The sequence below is a fragment of the Crocuta crocuta genome, unplaced genomic scaffold, assembly GCF_008692635.1.
Source record: "Crocuta crocuta isolate KB4526 unplaced genomic scaffold, BGI_CrCroc_1.0 scaffold3, whole genome shotgun sequence".
In the NCBI taxonomy this organism is placed as follows: Eukaryota; Metazoa; Chordata; class Mammalia; order Carnivora; family Hyaenidae; genus Crocuta; species Crocuta crocuta.
In genome coordinates this window covers 10788147-10806904 of record NW_027529934.1, presented here as the reverse complement: position 1 = coordinate 10806904, position 18758 = coordinate 10788147, and the positions used below count along the sequence as shown (strand labels likewise).

General features: G+C 39.7%; 1 long non-coding RNA gene and 1 other non-coding gene across 7 annotated transcripts in view; both read right to left on the bottom strand.

Moving 5' to 3' along the window:
- LOC144230807 (uncharacterized) overlaps positions 1–18758 on the bottom strand; it is a 293282-nt gene that overhangs the window by 227607 nt on the left and 46917 nt on the right. For 4 of the 6 annotated variants that reach the window (XR_013334882.1, XR_013334885.1, XR_013334884.1 and 1 more), the window contains exon 1: positions 13575–14145. The exons of the other annotated variants lie outside the window; for them this stretch is intronic. This is a non-coding gene — a long non-coding RNA (uncharacterized LOC144230807). Of the gene's footprint in view, positions 1–13574; positions 14146–18758 lie in introns of those variants that run through there. 6 annotated transcript variants of the gene reach the window in all.
- LOC144230966 (U6 spliceosomal RNA) lies at positions 124–230 on the bottom strand. Its single transcript, XR_013334934.1, has one exon. It is a non-coding gene; the product is annotated as a U6 spliceosomal RNA (small nuclear RNA).

Here is an 18758-nt window from a genome sequence, read left to right as displayed (position 1 = left end):
AAATATCCCTGTCTCACCTTAGCCCTTGACCTTTCTTTATATCTTCCTGAGAAATTAGAAGCAATTTAAAGAGAGTGCCCTCATCTTTCTGTATATCTACTTTCTTCTTCTTCTTCTTTTTTTTTTTTTATGGAACGCTTCATGAGTTTGCATGTCATCCTTGTGCAGGGGCCATGCTAATCTTCTCTGTATCGTTCCAATTTTAGTAAATGTGCTGCCGAAGGGAGCACATATCTACTTTCTTCTGTACCTATTCACTCTACCTTCTTCCCTACAGATACTAAGAAGTTATGACCCTTCTTCTACAAAAGCCCACCTGCTCCACTGGGATGTCCTGATCCATGTCTTCTTATTGCCTTTCAGTATTCTCCCACTCTTCTGAATTGGTCTCATCTGATCTAGTTTATTTGATCTTAAAAATCACCTCTCCCCTTGAACCAAGGTATCCTGTGGTGTTCAACCTATTTCTTTATAGCAAAAACCTCAGAAGAGTAACTATATAAGAGGCCATCAAGACTAACCTCTCATGCCCATTTCCCTTTCTACTCAACTGCTGTCTGAATGCTCGGACCCTATCACTCACCCATCTGTCTCCCTCCAGTCTGGATCCCACAGTCCCATGTCCATCTTTTCAACCTCATCTGTGTCCTCATCTTGACCACTCCGGTCAAGCTTCTGATTTTCCATTTTCTTTTCAAGGTCGCCAGTGAACTGATGTTGCCTAATCCAATGAGCCCATCGGTGCCTTCGTCCTACTGAACCTGTTAGCATTACTGACCACTGCCTACTTTCTGAAACACTTTCCTCTTTTGGCCTTACTGTCACCTACTCTCCTAGTTTTCTTCTTACCTCACTGGCCCTTTACTTTCCCCACTATTAAGCTCCTCTTTTTCTAGCCAATCTGAACTTTGGAGTGGTCTGGAATCCTCTCCTTTTTCTCTACCTACATTTATTTCTCAGGTGATCTCACCTGAATCTCAGGTTCCAGTCACTACCAGCAGCCAAGTGTAGACTCCTGGCTCAGCTTCTTAAGCTTTAAAGACAAAAGCAAGGATGATTCCAGGCTAACCAAGGGTACTCCCACCAAAACCAGACAGGGTTCCAAAGTCACATCCTGAGGTTCAGTCATATACTACTTCCCAGCTGGTAGTCTTTTCCCAGGACAGAGCACCACATAGGCTAATCCAGAACAATACTTTTTGTTTCACCTCCACCATCCTGCTCTGAAGCTCCTGAAGGTCCCTCCTCCTTCCTGTCCTGAGTCCACTTCCTGTCAGAGAATATTCCAGAGTGAATCCAACACAACCACCCTTCATTTCACTACTCCTCTGACTCTGCACCCATGATTTTTTTCCCATAGCGTCAGGCTGCTCCTCAGATCCTTACTTACAGTTAAGTTTCATGTAATGCTACCCTGTATATGTTTTTTGCACGAGATTCGTACCCTCCATCCATGCCACCTCCTGCTACCCTGGAAAATCAATGAACAATGCATATATCTGGCTCCATAAAATACTAGCAAGCAATTCACTGTGGCACAAACAAGTGTATTTTTCCAAGCAAGTAAGACAAAAAGTTTAGCTTAAAATGATACACACATTATACTCATGCAAATAAACATCAAAAACAACATACTTGTTTTCTATTGTTTCCCTTTGCAACAACTTCCTTTTTTTTTCATGTTTTACTTATTTTTTTGAGAGAGAGAGACATACAGCATGAGCAGGGGAGGGTCAGAGAGGAGGGAGACACAGAATCAGAAGCAGGCTCCAGGGTCTGAGCTGGCTGTCAGCACAGAGCCCGACGCAGGGCTCGAACCCACGAACCGTGAGATCATGACCTGAGCTGAGGTCGGACGCTTAACCAACTGAGCCACCCAGGCACCCCTTGCAACAATCTCTTACTATGTCCTATTTCATAACAAAAGCTAGTTTCCACAGGAAAGGAAAACAGATTAAGTCAAATGCTAAAGAAACGAGTAATGTTCACAAGGTTTAAATACGAAATCTTACATAGCTTTTCCAAAGACACTGATGTTTGCTGGCACTTCACTACTTGTAATCCTGAGCATGAAATTCAAACTTCTATGGAGACAAAACTATGTATATATTTTTTTGAAAAAAACAACACATTGGTCCCTTCCGGGTGTGATCCTTGGATAAATTTCTTTTGCAACTCTTTCCAATGTGAGTAATGTATCTCCTTCTCTAGCTTTTTAAAATAGGTTGGATTACCAACTGTCAGGAAAGATTCAAGTGACAACTAAAGTAAAATAAGATATGAAGAAAGGTCTTATTTCATGTTTCTCAAAGCATGTTCCACTGACAATGCATTGGTTAGTAATAATGTTTACGACAAAGTCTATACTTTTGTTTGGGTTATGAATCATTTATTTATGACCTTTAATAAAAACCAGACATTGCCTCATTACTGTCTCATCCAAGAACTATGTCTTGTAAAGAATTCTGGTAAGGTCTATTTTTTCCCCATTAGTGTGTTATGTGTGTTAAAAATTAAGAGTGAGATTATTAGGTGACCTATTCAGGCTAGTGTTTCTAGGACTATAAATCTGTGGCTACCAAGTATTAATTCATTTTTATCACAAATTTGGAGACTACATAGGAAGAATTACTGCAGCAGTCATATTCCTGAATCTTACTGACTATCATTCATTAATCTTGGTATATAGGAAGAAAGCACAAAGCAACTGTATTACAATTTTGGTTTCCTTAATCGCTCAGATATAGACACAGATTACCCAATAGCACATTCATTTGCTGCTTGATCTTGGCCTTTAAGGTATATTCTTGAACCAAGAGTTCAATTAATTAGTGAATTATTGCAAGGGTGGGACCGATCGTGAGTAGCCTAAATGTTTTGGAGCCAGGCAGACCTGCATTTCAATCTCAGCTCTACCTTGGACCAGCTATGTGACTTGAGGCAAACTGATTAATCCCTTAGCTTCAGTATCTTCTTCGGAAAATCAGAGTCCTAACAGGTAACTTCAACAAAATTGTAGTTTGGATTTAACTCTGTAAACGCAGGTATAGTATCTAGTTCCTAATAAATGTTAGCTCCTTTCCCTTGAACAATTTTACATTGGAAATCAGTGGCAGACTCTATCATAACACAATTGCTAACTGATCTGCTTAGGTATTCACTAGAGTATTTGCCTATATGTTGCCTCTTCAGAGACAAAAAGATTCCTAGGGCTTTGGAGCTCAATGATAAAGCCACCTGATGACCTCCACCCGGTGACCCATTTCGTGAATAGAACTCATAGTTTACAAAAGCTGTTGGGCTCAAATAATAAAAATATAAAGCCCTAATGAAAGAAAGTAGTATCTGTGGACCCAGCTAGATTTGTTAAACTAAATTTAGTCAGTTTGTCATACCCACTGAGTTCCAGATATGCTCCAGAGTATATGCTCCAGAGCAACAGGAAGGAAGTGGTTACCTCGACTGGGGGGTGGGGGGAATGATGTCGAGAATGTAGAAGAAAATAAGATGAGACCAGAGGAAACACAAATTCTATCAAAATATTCCTCTGGCTTCACTGATAAGTACATGGTAAGTGCCACACTAGTCAAAACAATGGTGTTCCCAACTCTGGCTCCAAAACAGAGAACTGTTAAATAGATTGTTACATTAATACAACAAAGTTGTATGCAGCCATCAAAAATGATGTTGTAGAAAAATATTCATTTTATTTTTTAGAAGAATATGTAATAACATAGAAATATGTTAATAATTGATTAAGTATAAAAAAGCGGTATGGGTAGCATTCTTCTATTAAGGAAGGAAAGAATGGTGGGATGGATGAATGGATGGATGGATGGATGGAAGGAAAGAAGGGAGAAAAGAAGGAAGGAAAGAAGGGAGAGAGGAAAGAAGGACAAAAGGAAGGAAGGAGAAAACATCAACATATTAATAGTAGTTTACTCTGGATGTAGAAATTTGGGTAACTTTTTTTCTAGCTTTATTGAAGTATATTTGACATATAACATTGTGTAAGTTTAAGGTATATTACATGATTTGATATATACATATACACTGTGAAATAATTAGTACAAAAACGTTAGTTAACATATCCATTACGTCACCAAGTTGTGTGTGTGAGAGAACATTTAAGATATACTCTCTTAGCAACTTTCAAATAAACAATACAATATTACCTATAGTCACAATACTGTACATTGGAATCCCAAAATTTATTCATCTTATGACTAAAAGTTTGTACCCCAAATCATCCAGTTGGGAAGTCAAACTCAATCTATTTCATTTCAAAGCCCAGCCCCCATCACCCTACCCTATGTATAACTTCCATATATTAGAATAACCCCCTCACCAAGCTCTGCAATAACTGGCCACACATGAAGTACTGAATTTAATTCTACACAGTTTAAAATGAACCCAGAGGAAAGTGAAAAGGATTCTATCAAGTCTATAAACTAAGAAGATAAGAGAACAAAAGGTTGAGTTAGGTTGAAGAACACAAAGAAAGGGGCAAATTATTTTCTTTTATTCCTGATTTATCTATTTTGGTTCTACTAGGGAACAAGTTTTCCACCACTACTCATGGAAGATATATCTAGCCTCTCATGTCTATTATTGAATTTAGATGTTGAACTCTCGGTCCTTATGGTCTTTATCACACAAGATCTTCTTGATCTTTGTAGGCTCACCCAGAACTTCTAGATAACCCCTCCTAATACCATCTCTGCCTCTGACAACACTATCTTCAAAATGATGTTTTCTTAAGTTCCTTTCTAGGTAACATGCCAACCAGCTTGAGTTGGCCTCAGAAACTTCCCTCTTCTCTGTACAATGCCATATTAAGGAAGCCTTGCCATACCAGAAATATACATTTTTCTTACCTGGCCTTGCTCTAGAGATCACTGGCTAAAACTGACAGAATTTAATCATGTATTAGCTTAAGAGGAGCTATTTCTAATAATAAGACTTGTGAATAAAAGCATTAGCCATTCATGGTACGATGAAGACACAATCCCAGGAACCATGGTATATATGATGCATAACGGAATTCTTATTATGTGATAACTCAGGTAACACAAGCTGCTGAAATAAATGTCAGATTTTTAGTAACTTTAAACAATGTAACATTATGTCTCACTCTTTCTTGTATTAATCAATGAGAATGTTTCTAGTTGACTGGTAGCTTTCCTGCACACAGTGATTCAAGGACCCAGTTTCCTTCTATCTTGTACCTCCACCATCCTCAGAAACATGGAGGTTTGTTTGGGTTTTTTTAAATCCAACCAGAAATGAAAGAAGAAAGAGAAGAGTCTTCTTAACCATTTCAGCCAACAAATTATGTGTGCCAGATTCCAAAAGTGAGAGCTAGTCATATACTCCCACTGAAGCGTAAGGAGAATTGGGAAATGCAGTCATTGGCTACTGCCAAAAAGTCACCGCCCAGTAACTACTCTTCAATATGGAAGAGAAGTCCAAATCTTTGGTGAAGAGCCAACATTGCTACCGCTGTTGGATAATAAAATATGGAAGCTTTAAATACTGTTTTAACTCCAATTTTCATGGCCCTCAACTTTCATAAAGGCTTAGCACAAGAAAAATCCATTTGTATTTAACTACAAACTCTTAAAATTTCTAGAGTGTGAACATAGTGATTATAAGCTCTTGTGTTAGATTTTAAGGAGTTGGGGGACAAGAATCCAATCTTATGAACTTTGTATGCCCAGAGCCTTACACTTTCTCTTGCACATAGTAGTCCAAGAGGTGTCTGTCTGTTGAGTAAATGAACTAGGCATTATGTTATGCAGGGTTCCCTATACAAAAAGAACCTGAATTTATCCTTGAATTCAATGTCAGGTATATTTGTTTCTCAAGATAAATGTCCATGCCTGTCTGCTCCTACTAGTATGTTAGTCGTGGTTCTGTGAGCATATAGTAATGTGGCCCTTCACATATTTCCAGATAGAGCTTCCTCTGCCTGGATCACCCTATGCCTGCAAGCCTTCCCCTGAAATATGCCTTCCCCTCCCTCAAAAGTTGGCTGAAAAATGGCCACCTCTTCTTCACACAATCTTACCCAATTGTCCCTGCAAACTGAGTACTTCTTCCCTTTTGTGTCCATTATACTCATTACAATTCTTATTCTAATTTATGGCTATTATCTATTTATTTTCTGCCTCTCCATTAAATTATAAACCATTTAAAGGTAAGAGCCATGGCTTCTATCTTGGGCACTATCTATCAGAGAAGCTTAACTAGTATCTGTTAATTTGTAAATTATCATTGCTTTAATGTATTCCAAGATTAAATAAAAACTTGAATAATGATATGCTTCCCTCTCTCATACCCTTTTCCCCAAACACAGTGATCTGATTTGTTTCAACAAATCAGAGTAGATACTGAAAGCAGAAAATTCTCAATATCATATTGAAGTTGGAAAGCCTCTAATCCCATTCATATTACAATATCTACATCTCTAAACACAATAATATATTCTTTGTTGTATTACATTACAGTTTCATGCTGACTTGATCCCCAACTGGATATTAACCAGTATTGTGCCTGTGTGATAATCACTTCAGCAGAAATGTTTTTAGTATTTTGTATCTGTAATGCAGTATTTATAAAGTTCAAAGTCTCACTTGCCTTCAAACAAAATCCTTAACTTTTCAGATATTATAAGAGAAGGTGCTGGGGCGGGGGTTGGGGGGGCGGAGAACTCTAACGTTAACTGAATGGCTATGGGCTCCTTGATGCTTTACATCCTTTATTCATGAAAATCTTATATCAACCAAATGAGAGATAAGCATTATTAACAACATTTAGACATGAGTAATCTAAGTCTTAGAAAGAATAAAATAATGTTTGAACCAGAATTCAAGTTCAAATACATCAAGCTCTATGGTAGGCTGAATAATAATTCCCCACGATGTCCATAACCTAATCTTCAGAACCTGTGAATATTCTGAAGTAATTCATATTACTTTATATGGCAAAATCGACTTACCAAATGTAATTAAGGATAATTAATACTTAAGGATAATATAATTAAGGATAATTAATAATTAACGATAATTCCTTGAGATAGGAAGATTATTCCGGATTATCTGGGTGCCCCTACATGAAACCTTACAGAAGGGAAGAAGAGAAATTTTAACTCCAGTAGAGGGGAAAACAGTGTGACCATGAAAGCAGAGACTCGAGTGTCTATTCAAGGACTGTTGGGGGATTCTGCAAGTAGAAAAGGCAGGGAACGGATTCTCCCCTGTAATGTGCAGAAATAACCAGCCCTACTGACGCCTACATTTTAGCCTCTCAAGACTTCCTTTGGACTTCCTTTGGATTTTAGCCTCAAGACTTTCCTGACTTCCGGAATGCAGGAAAATAAATTTGCATTGTTTTACGTGTGTGGAATTTGTTGCAGCCAGCAACAGGAAACTAATATAGCCTCCAAACTTAAATAAAATCTATATAAATCAACTTGGTGCAGCAAATACTCAGTGTATTCTCAAGACCAAGTCCTTCAACACTGCCCCGTCAGGAAAAGCCAACAACTAGAGTCATGTCTGACCAGAGAGGGACGTTCCAAGTATGAACGGCCTCCAAGAACACTTGAGCCATCATCATGACTATTCCAAAGTAAAATCTGGAATTCTTTAGCCAAGTACTCCAGGAGATATTCCAAGCTGGGAGGAAGGAATAATGTGAGGGCCAGTCTCTCAGGTAGCCAAGCCATAAAACCTTGTAGAACTAAGTAAAAAATTTGAACTGAACCCACAAGCCTGAAGTGGCCAACACAAACCTCAGTAGAACTAGTTGTACTTCCAGTAGCAGAACACTTTTAAACAAGGGCCATATTACCTTTCCAACTCTTAGGGCAAAGCCTTGCATATGTCCTACAGTAGCCCAAGACTGGAATTTACCAGAGAATGAGTAACTCAGAAAAAAAGCTTGCAAGCTCCGTGCCTAGCCCAGATGGAAAAACAAGCTACTAGCTTTGAGGCAGTGCAAACTCCAGACCTCATGCCAGCAAGAGCCTCCTCCAGGATTACATTTGGCATAAAAATGGAATTATAGTAGTTTGAATTACACATACTTTCCAATGCAAAGTACTACCGTGAACTGAAAGAAAGTTTGTTTATATCTTCTGTTGTTCATTGAGACAATTCTCACGGGTTCTGGAGGCTGCTGTCCAGTGTTACCCTCTCGGGGGAAGTGACTCAAGCAGGAAACCATCACCATGGCCAAGAGAAAAGAGAATCTTCCGAATGAAATCAGCTTTTGTTTTCTTACTACCTTTTGAGGTTGATGGCTATTTCTGCATGAAAATTTTTCAGTTTTAGTCTCAAAGTATTCGAAAAGGTAAGGCTTAGAGGTATAAACATTAAGTAGTCTGTGGGGTGAGTGAAATTTTTCTCGTAGAGGTGGGCTGTAATCTGACTGAGGACAAAACGTAAACATAATGAGAACTTTGATGGAAATCTAAAGGGATTTTAACAGTAAAGATATAAAGTAGTAACAATATTTTATAGAAATCCTTAATGAAACCTCTATTCTCAAATTTTAAAGTTCTATTCATTCCTTCATCAATCACCCACAATTTCTTTTTTTTTAATTTTTTTTAATGTTTTGTTTATTTCTGATAGAGAGAGAGAGAGAGAGACAGCATGAGCAGGGGAGGGTCAGAGAGAGAGGGAGACACAGAATCCGAAGACAAGCTCCAGGCTCTGAGCTGTCAGCACAGACCCTTACGCGGGGCTCGAACCCACGAACCGTGAGATCATGACCTAAGCTGCAGTTGGGACGCTTGACCGACTGAGCCACCCAGGCACCCCTCACCCACAATTTCTGATATTGTCAGAAGTCCCATGAACCATACCTTAATGCTTTAAAATGATCTTGACTATGACTTTTATTTTGGATCAGCTATACCAGAAAATGTCTCCTTAATAGGCATTAAAATCATCAACAGGTAATAATTGAACATCAGTGATTTGTAAATTGCTGTGGGAGATACAATAGTCAAAGTCAGTGCCTTCTCAAGACTTATAATCTACTAAGAAAAAAGAACATAAATATGTAAAATGTTAAATAACAAATTTTTAAATATTGGTTAAAAAAAAATTGAAACCCATCACAATGGAGTACATGGTTAGAAACACATGATTCTATAGGCGATGGCCACTATGGGGCTGTATGGATAAGGACATCATACTAAAGCAACAAGACTCCTGTGGCTCCTGAGTGTTAAGTGCCTGACTTTGGCTCAGGTCATGATCTTGTGGTTCGTGGGTTCAAGCCTCCCTTCAGGCTCTGTGTTGACAGCTCAGAGCCTGGAGCCTGCTTCAGATTCTGTGTCTCCCTCTCTCTCTGCCCTAACCCTGCTTGCTGTCTCTCTCTCTCTCTCAAAATTAAATAAATATTTTAAAAAATTTTTTTAATTGGAGACTAGGGAATTTAGTTGTTTCTATAATGTTATGGTACGGCTAAAGCACAGTGCGTAACTGGTATGATGAGAGGGACCCAGGCATTGGAGTCATGAAGACCAGTATCAAACCCCAGCTCCACTCCTTGCCAGGTATCAGATCTTGGCAATTACGTAAACGCTCTGACCCTACTTATCTTCCTCTGTGAAATGAGGCTCAAACCCACCTCCCAAGATTGTTCTGAGGTTAAAGTGAGAGATACATATAAAGTTCTCAGCAGATAGTTGATACTCAGAAATATTAAGACCTGTCCTTTGGCAGTAGTTGTTTAGTCCTCAACAAAACTTTTCTTTCTAAAATTTCATGACACCCTGCTAGTTTGCTAAATATTCAATTTATTTCAGAGGTCTCTTGTGACTGCCCAATTAGGTATGGGTTTCCAGGCTGGTCATGATAGACGCCACATGGAAAATGACTCTCCCCTCAGAAACATTTTAATTCCATGGGAGGCCTGGTTGGCTCAGATGGTAGAGCATGGGGCCCTTTATCTGAGGGTTGTGAGTTCAATCCCCACATTGCGTGTGAAATGTGCCTACTTAAAAAAATAAATTAAATAAAATCTTTAAAAATAAAAAAGAAATATTTTAATTCCTGCCATTGCCACAGGACACACACTTCCTCAATTCTATGACGCACATTTTCTACGTATTAATACTTCTGAAATAGGAATGTGGTTTATAAATGACATCCAAGGAAACCTGCCAGGAATAGCCTTTTAAATAAAATGTTGCTATTAATATAGTAGTTTGTTGTTCAATTAATGGCATCTTGGCCTGGAGGAAGTACAGTCATGGCATTAGAAAAAATGGAGCTTCCGTAGAAAATAGAGGCGAGCTCAAGTTTTGAAGCAAAAGCCATAGACTTAATGCCATAAAACTCTACATTTAAAAATTGTTAAAATGTAATTTTTTGTTTTGTTTATATCAATACAATAAAAATATTTAAGCCACAGAATATGTAACCATCATCTGGATTAAGAAGTCATAATTATGCAGTGGAACCAGAATTATATATGGCGTATTAGAAAAGAACAAATTCTTCCACAGAAACCAACTAGTTCCCTGCCCTCCAAGCCTGTTCTCTGAGGAAGAACATATGCGTAGCTTACGGCATCTCCACAGATAGTTACCCATGCTCTGTAGGAACACATGGCTGCTCCCACACAGGTAGACCTAGACAAGAGTAAATATAAACTCACAGGAGACAATGGTGAACGCTCATCTCTTAGGCTTACCAATCAAGGTTCACTTAATGCAGAAGACCTAGAGAATGATACTGGAAACCACCATGGATTCTTCAAAGTGCTTTAGTGCTTTGTGAATGGTTCTCTGGAACAGAATCAATCAGGGCAACAGGCAACTTCTCCTAGAAATACAATCTGCCCCATTCACTGAGTCCTGCTGTTGTTGTTTAGATGTAGTGTCACCATCTAAAAAGTGACACAGGTATTCCAAAATTGGTGCTGCTGGGTCAGAAGGAGTCCAAACAGGTGGCTCATCCCTCCACACCTCACTTGGCATATGGTACCATATGAAATGTCCAGGATTGGGCATTGCTTAGGAAACTTGGCACTCAAAGAGGCTAACGGCCAAGTTATTCTCTGTGAGGGAGAATTTTGTTGAATGGAATGCATGCACAGCCGCCATCCCTGACTCCTATTTTGTTCACAAAACACTAGACAAGCACCAGGATAGCTGGGGAGGAAGCTGACTGACATCCACAGAGCAGTTCACCGTGCCCACCCTTTTGTGGAGAGTCACCTCTGGAGTAGCAGCTCTTTGATCAGTACTCTTGCAGGACATACCCTAGAGCCCAATGCAAGAATATCATCTAACCTCCTTGCCATCAGTCCTCAAGTCTTCTTTCCTTCCAGGCAAAATGGAGCACAAGGTGGACTGCTCAAAATGCTGCCCATTGGGAGGATTTCCCTCCTCATCCAACCTCCAGAGTAGATGGCTCTGCTGGCACCTCAGCAGTCCATGTCCCATCGGTGTCAGCAGGGCCATCGGTAACAGAGACTCAAACTTTTCTCCTTTTCCTGAATGAAGCAAACACCTCATGAAACGACAGGTGTGGCTGCTATAAGTGTAATGGCAAAACCAAGGAAAGCAACTGAAATATCCAGAAATGAAGGTTGGTTAAATAAAACATGGTATACAGAATGAAATAAGATGCATCCATTTTAAATGATGCTGTGAATATGCAAGAAGGTGATTTTTTAGATGAAAAAAATGGATACTATAAGGTTGTGAACATACATATTAGGAAATAGTGATTATCTCTGAAATGCAAAATTCTGAGGTATTATTTTTCTTTCTATCTACTTATTTTAAATTGCATACTATGAAAATATATTGGTTTTAGAATATACCTTTAAAATAAAAACTTTTGGTAGACAAAACATGGCTAACCTTCCTGACAACAAGCACGTTGTAAGCATCACTGAAGAGTAATACTAACATCAGTGGAATGATTTATATCGTTTTGCTTGCGAGAGGGAGTATAATAAGCAGGAACGGGTGGGCAGGGTTGGAGGGAGTCATCTTCTGCAGAAAACTGCTTAAAGTTATTTTTGAAGAGATCCAAGGCACCCAAAATGAAATTTCTAAATTTCTGTATAACAAATTCAGTCCTTAATAAAATGTTTAATTCTAGTGAGGAAATTTTTGACACAGTAAAAATATATCTTTATATCAAATCCTCTTCTGTAATCAATATATATGCTATACTTAAATCTATTTTATTAGGATTTTAAAAACACATTTACTTATTTGAATACTATGTGCTTAGTTTCATAACATACTGTTGACCATGTCAATGACTTATTTGTTTCAAAGTTCAATTCTAATATTGTTTCTATACAGAAACTACAAGCTACTCCATTCTGATCTACTTGATTATAACGTCTAAGACATGCTACAGGGGAAGCTATCTAAGTAAAAATATACCATGGAATTTTCTTGGCCAGAGGCCCCTAAAGATACACTCTCCTTTATACTCCTATTTGAGTAATTTGCAATTCTTTTCTGTGTCAATTTAAGTGGTCAAAGTAGGTCTAACAAGTTGACTACCAATACATAGGCCCACATAAATGCATTTACAACGTTCACCTTTGTCATTTGGGCCAGAGACTAAAAACAGTATGGTTCAGGGGTGCCTGGGTAGCTCAGTGGGTTGGGCATCCAACTGTTTGACTTTGGCTCAGGTCACTACCTTGTGGTCATGAGCAAGCCCCATGTCCTGAGTGTGAAGCCTACTTAGGATTCTCTCTCCATCTCTCTCTCTCTCTCTCTCTCTCTCTCTGCCCCTGTCTTATTCATGCTCTTTCTCTCTTTCAAAATAAATAAATACTTAAAAAATAATAATAAAATCAAGAGTATGGCGCAGATTCTGAAAAGATTTTCTTTCAAAGTTTTTTTGTGTTTGATCCACAGTCTTAATTATCCTTCACAGATATACACTGAATTTCTTTGATCAGTGTTGAGGCTAAGTATTTAAAGGAAACTGCAACATCACAAGGACTGACATGCAATTTAGTGAAGGTATCTGTTTTCTTCCACATTTCTCTCCCACCCATGAGTACAGACACTGAGGCTGAGAATGGCATTTTTCACACCCTTCCCTATGACCACTCCCCGTCGAGGGGTCATACATTGACATACATTCCATTCCCATACCTAGAAAGAAGACACACACACAGACACACACAGAGGAAAGGAAAGAAAGAAGGAAAATGACTATCATTCATTCAAAAACAATTAAGCTTTTTAAAATTAATTAATTAATATTTATTTATTTTGAGAGGCAGTAAGTGAGCAGGGGAGGGACAGAGAGAGAGGGAGAGAGGGAATCCCAAGCAGGCTCCGGACTGCCAGCACAGTGCCTAATGTGGGGCTTGAACTCATGAACCATGAGACCATGACCCGAGCCAAAACCAAGAGTCCAAACGTTAACCGGTTGAGCCACCCAGGTACCCCTCAAATAAAATTAAGCTTTAAATGACATGGCATAAAAAATACTTACGCATATAATTTTTTTCCTATAGTACGTAACATTGTACATGACCCAAAACAATGTGTGATGCAAGTTTCTTACGTTTCTACGAAGCAAGCTCTAGTTCCATTCATCTGTATGTGGTCACCGTGATTCTCCGTCTCAGCATCCTCGATATCACTCACAGGCAGAACTCTCATTAATTAGCGAGACTAACTTACTAGACACTTTGGGAAGATTTTCTGCCTCACAAAACTTCTCCCTCTGGTCAGAAATTATATCCTTAGAAATTCATTTTAGGGAGTCTTAAAGCCTTTTTCCCCCAGTCTTCAACAATCTCACCAAAAGAAGAGAATATATCTTGTTCCCTAAAAACTACTACCATCCTGAGGGTTTGAGGACAGGCTGAAGTTTGCAGGGAAGGAGCCCAGGGAAGGAAGGAGAGAGAGAACAGGCAGGAGTAGATATCTTCCTGGACAATTTTCTTCTGACTTCAAATACAAAAGTATTCTACAAGCTACTCAGTTTCTTCTCCTGCTGTTGAAAAGTCCTTTGTGTTCATGGTTAAACCAAAGTGATGGCAAATAAAAATACCGAAGTTGTAAACTACACCACACTAGAGTCAGAAGTAAGGGAAAAAAAGAGGAAAAGTTAAGCACGTTGGCAGAAGGTGGGAGGCAGGAAGGGGTTCTGTTTTACTGAAAAGAACCAGGGTGTTTTCTATTAGTCTCCTAACTTCCTTCCCTAATTGCACCATATCCCTTACACGTCAGAAATTTCTGATCAAAATGTTGCAAGTTTTTGGCTGAAAGAAGGGCCCCAGAGAACAGCTATCTCAACCACTGAACCATGAAGCAATCGCCTCAGCGCCCATGTGCCCAGGCCGGGAGAGGCTCACATTCTGGGAAGGAGGCACCACCAATAAAGAAATAAAAGCTTCTTCCCGCAAACCAGCCAGAGGCTCTTCCAGGCCGGCATTGGGCAGAGGTGGGAGGGAAAGGATCTGATGATCTGTGCCTTTCCATGCTGTCCCTTTCCTAGAATCCCCCAAAACCCATGGCCCACACTCACCGTCTACCAGCAGCATCCCAGTGACGCAGCACAGTCTCACTTTACCACGGGACGTTGAATACTGTGAAAACGTGCTAGGGACACCTAACTCAGAATTGGAGTCGGAAAGCTATGGGGGGTGGGGAGGTGAGGGGTCTCATACACACCCACTCATCACAGCTTGCTGGGTCCAGGAGGAAGAACGGAGGTTTTCTTCCCGGCCGGCAATAGCAAGCTGCCCTCGCCTGTAGCCCTAGAAGCTGCCACCACTTCAAACTCTCATTTTCTTCCAATTAACTTTTGTTCCAAACAACCCCTCCCAACATCCCCCTTTCCTCTACAAAAGCGCAGGCTCCTCCATTGTTCTCTGGACTTGCCTGTGGTTCACCACAGTTTGCTTACCCAGAACTGTGATTCCTCTGCTCTTCCCAAATAAACTCTATTTTGCTAGCTGAGTTGCTTACCTTTTTCTTTTAAAGGTTGACAACACTAAAAAAAGGCTTCAATCCATCCCTATGAATTGCTAATGATATAATTTCTTTTTTTTTAATGTTTTATTTATTTCTGAGAGAGAGAGAGGCAGTGTGAGCGGGGAAGGGTCAGAGAGAGGGAGACACATAATCTGAAGCAGGCTCCAGGCTCTGAGCTGTCAGCACATAGCCCGACGCGGGGCTAGAACCCATGAACTGTGAGATCATGACCTGAGCTGAAGTCGGATGCTTAACCGACTGAGCCACTCAGTCACCCCACTAATGATATAATTTCTGACCTGTGGAGAAAGGTATTTAAGATAGAAGACCTGCCCTAGATGGTGCCTTCTAAGTACCCAGGCTCTTGTCCTAAGGGGCCTGGCAGTGAGGGCTCCTCCTCTGACTCAGGCTTGACTAGAGAGGGCCTTGAGCACAGAATCTCCTGCCTCAAGTCCCCCTGAAGAGCATTTTACCTTCAGCAGCTGGCTAGGGCTGCCGCTACAAAACCCCACAGGCCGTGAGGCTTCAACAAGAGAAATGTCCTACCATTTCAGAGGCTAGATGAAGATCTTGGCAGGTTTGTTTTCTTCTAAGGCCTGTGTCTTTATGGATGCCGGCCTTCTCACTGTGTCCTCACATGGTCATATGTCCTAATCTCTCCTTATAAGGCGCAAGTCACATTATATTAGGGCTCACTCATATGACCTCATTCTAACTTAATTACCTATTTAAAGGCTTATATCCAAATGCAGTCACATCCTGAGGTGCTAGGGGTCAGGGCTTCAACATATGCATTTTGGAAGGACACAGCTCAACCCATCACACTGTTCTCCCATCTTTAGGAAGGAATTTCAAAAGCCACAGAAGAATAAAGCCGTTGTTTTATGATTTAGCTGGAAATGTTTTGAAGAGAAAACATGTGAAACATGGAAGGGATATTTCAAAATGGAGAAACCGGTCGGAGATTTCCTTGCTGGGGTTAGCTACAGGAGGAAATGAACAACGGAAAGAAACCAACTTGAACATGAACCTGCCATGACAGTACCCAAAGGAGGCTGAGGGGCCTCCTACGTTGTCACCAGGTGGTACAGGGTGGTGGCGGGGGTACCATTAAGTTAGATGCATTAGGTACTTCGGACAGAAGGCCATGAGTAAGACCTGGGGATCACCCAGGCTTGACGACTTAAATCTGCTACACTCCCAGACTCCACAAAAACACATGGCACTACTTAGGGCTATTTGTCATCTACCTCAACCACACCCTTTTTTCTTTTCTGTACTTTCAGGAACAGCAACAATAACTATAATAACTATACCATATATTGAACTCTCACTGCTGCAGAGCCAGTATTGGGTTAATTGCTTTTTTTTTACATTTTCCCATTTAATTCTCATATTATTAACAGGAAGAAACTATTAAGGGAAGAACCATTAAGGGGACTATAAATGGAAAGAAACTGAAGCACAAAAGAGTTAGATTAATTATCTAAGGTGCCACAGCTTGTAAGAGGAAGAGCTGGTGTTTGAACAAGGAACTCTGACTCCAGAGCTCTTAGCTACTTCTCTTCATTGATCCATCTTCATGGATCAGTTTGACCAGAACGGTGTAGTGAAGAAACACAGGTTGTAGCCTCACAAAGGTCAGGTCTCAAATCCTAGCTCTATGACCATAGGCAAGTTATTTAATCTGTCTGTAGTCAGTTACCTCCTATATGACCTGGAGATAACTTATGAAAAACCCCAACCAAACTCATAAATGGGGTGCCTGAGTAGCTTAGTCAGTTAAGCCTCCAACTTTTGATTTCAGCTCATGTCATAATCTCATGGTGCAAAAGATCAACCCCATGTTGGGCTGTGCTGACAGCACAGGCCCTGCTTGGGATTCTTTCTTTCTCTCTCTCTCTCTCTCTCTCTCTCTGCCCCTTCCCAGCTTACACCCTCCTTCTCTCCCTCCCTCTCTCTCTTTCTCTCTCCCTCTCTCTCTCTGCCCCTTCCCAGCTCACACTCTCCCTCTCTCTCTCAAAATAAACTTTAAAAAACGACAACAAAGCAACTCATAAATAGTATCTATCATCTTTTTATTACTATTACTATTTTCTCCCCAAGCTCTATTCTATGATTAAACTGGTAATACTATAAACCAATAAAATTCCATTAAAGTACAAAGTAAAGTACTAAATGAGCATTGCCAGGGGCTGGAAGTAGGGGAATAAGAAAGATTCAAGGGTACAACTTGCGATTAGTAAATAAATCATAGAGATCTAATGCAGCGTATAGTGATAGGAAACAACATTGTATTATCGTCATCAAACTTGCTAAGAAATTGGGTCTTAATTGTTCCCACCACAAAGAAAGAAATACACATGTGACATAATAGAGGCATTAGCTAACACCCACAGTGTCAATCACACTACAATATATAAATGTGTCAAATCAACATGCTGTATACTTTAACCTTATACAATTTATACATCAAATATATTTTAATTAACAATAATAAAATTAAATTAAAAACAAAGTAATGTCTTGCATTGCAGGTTCATATTAATTAGTGCTACTAATTTAAACTTACCCTTTCAGATCATTCTTCTGACAAGTTAAAATTTTAATAGACCCTCCTTTTTTACTTCCCTTTTAAAATCACTACGGATTGCTTATTAAACTGCATTTCATTATCCCTACAGCATCTCAATCTCTTAGGAAGACTCAATGAATAATTTAAAATTTATGTTTAATTTATTACACAGGCTTATAGCAACTCTTTTCATGGACTGATCCTTGTTAAAGTTCCCAACGCCTAGAGGCACAGGCGGCTCCATTAAAAATGCATTTTTCCGTTTTCTTGAGAGATCCTTTTTAAAAATGCTGGGATGGGCACACTCAGAGTTAATTGACAGTAGGCTACATGCTACTCTATTTACCATGTTTGAAAAAACATTGCTTTTTTTGTCTTATAATTAGTTGTGTGCCAGTACTTTCCATTTCCTGCTTTTTTGGATTATAATTAAAGCATATGACATAAGACCGTGTGACTGATGCAACTATTTCCTGGGAAACAGTTGAAGGAAGAATTACAGGTATGAATTAGGAGTGGGAGAAAGAGAGGCAGAGTGGAAAATATGTGCTCCCAAACAGGGCCTCAGAAAGTTACCCAAGAGTGAGCCTCGGTGGGGAGGCCAGGATCCTTCTTGTGCCTCAGGCAGATGCTCTGAATGGAATAAAAAGATGTGGGGCACTTTTCTCTGATTGTGACCTTCTGTTTGAGGCCAAGATGCATCCTCTATTATGTATCCTCCACGTTTCTAGAACAGAAATGAAGCCAGAACATGGCATGTTCTTCCGTTGAACCTATTTCCGTAATCTATCAAAAGGTTTATGTTTTATCTACATTTAGCCTTAGTTTGAGTCTCCTAAGACCTAAAGTGGGCCTGCTTATAAATGACTATGATGCATTCTACTTACCGAGTCAGACATTATTCATTTGTAGAGATATGAAAATGTGAAGACAACCAAGGATAAGTCCCAAATAACATAATATGAGAAGCATTAATTCTTCCCAGATTAGTACAGATAAATTTTTTTTTAGAATGTACTGTGATTAAAGATCTTCCTTACTTAGGGCACTTGGGTGGCTCAGTCAGTTAAACATCCGACTTCGGCTCAGCTCATGACCTCATGGTTCATGGGTTCGAGCTCCATGCTGACAGTACAGAGCCTGCTTAAGATTCTCCCTCTCTCTTTATCCCTCCCCCATTCATGCTTTCTT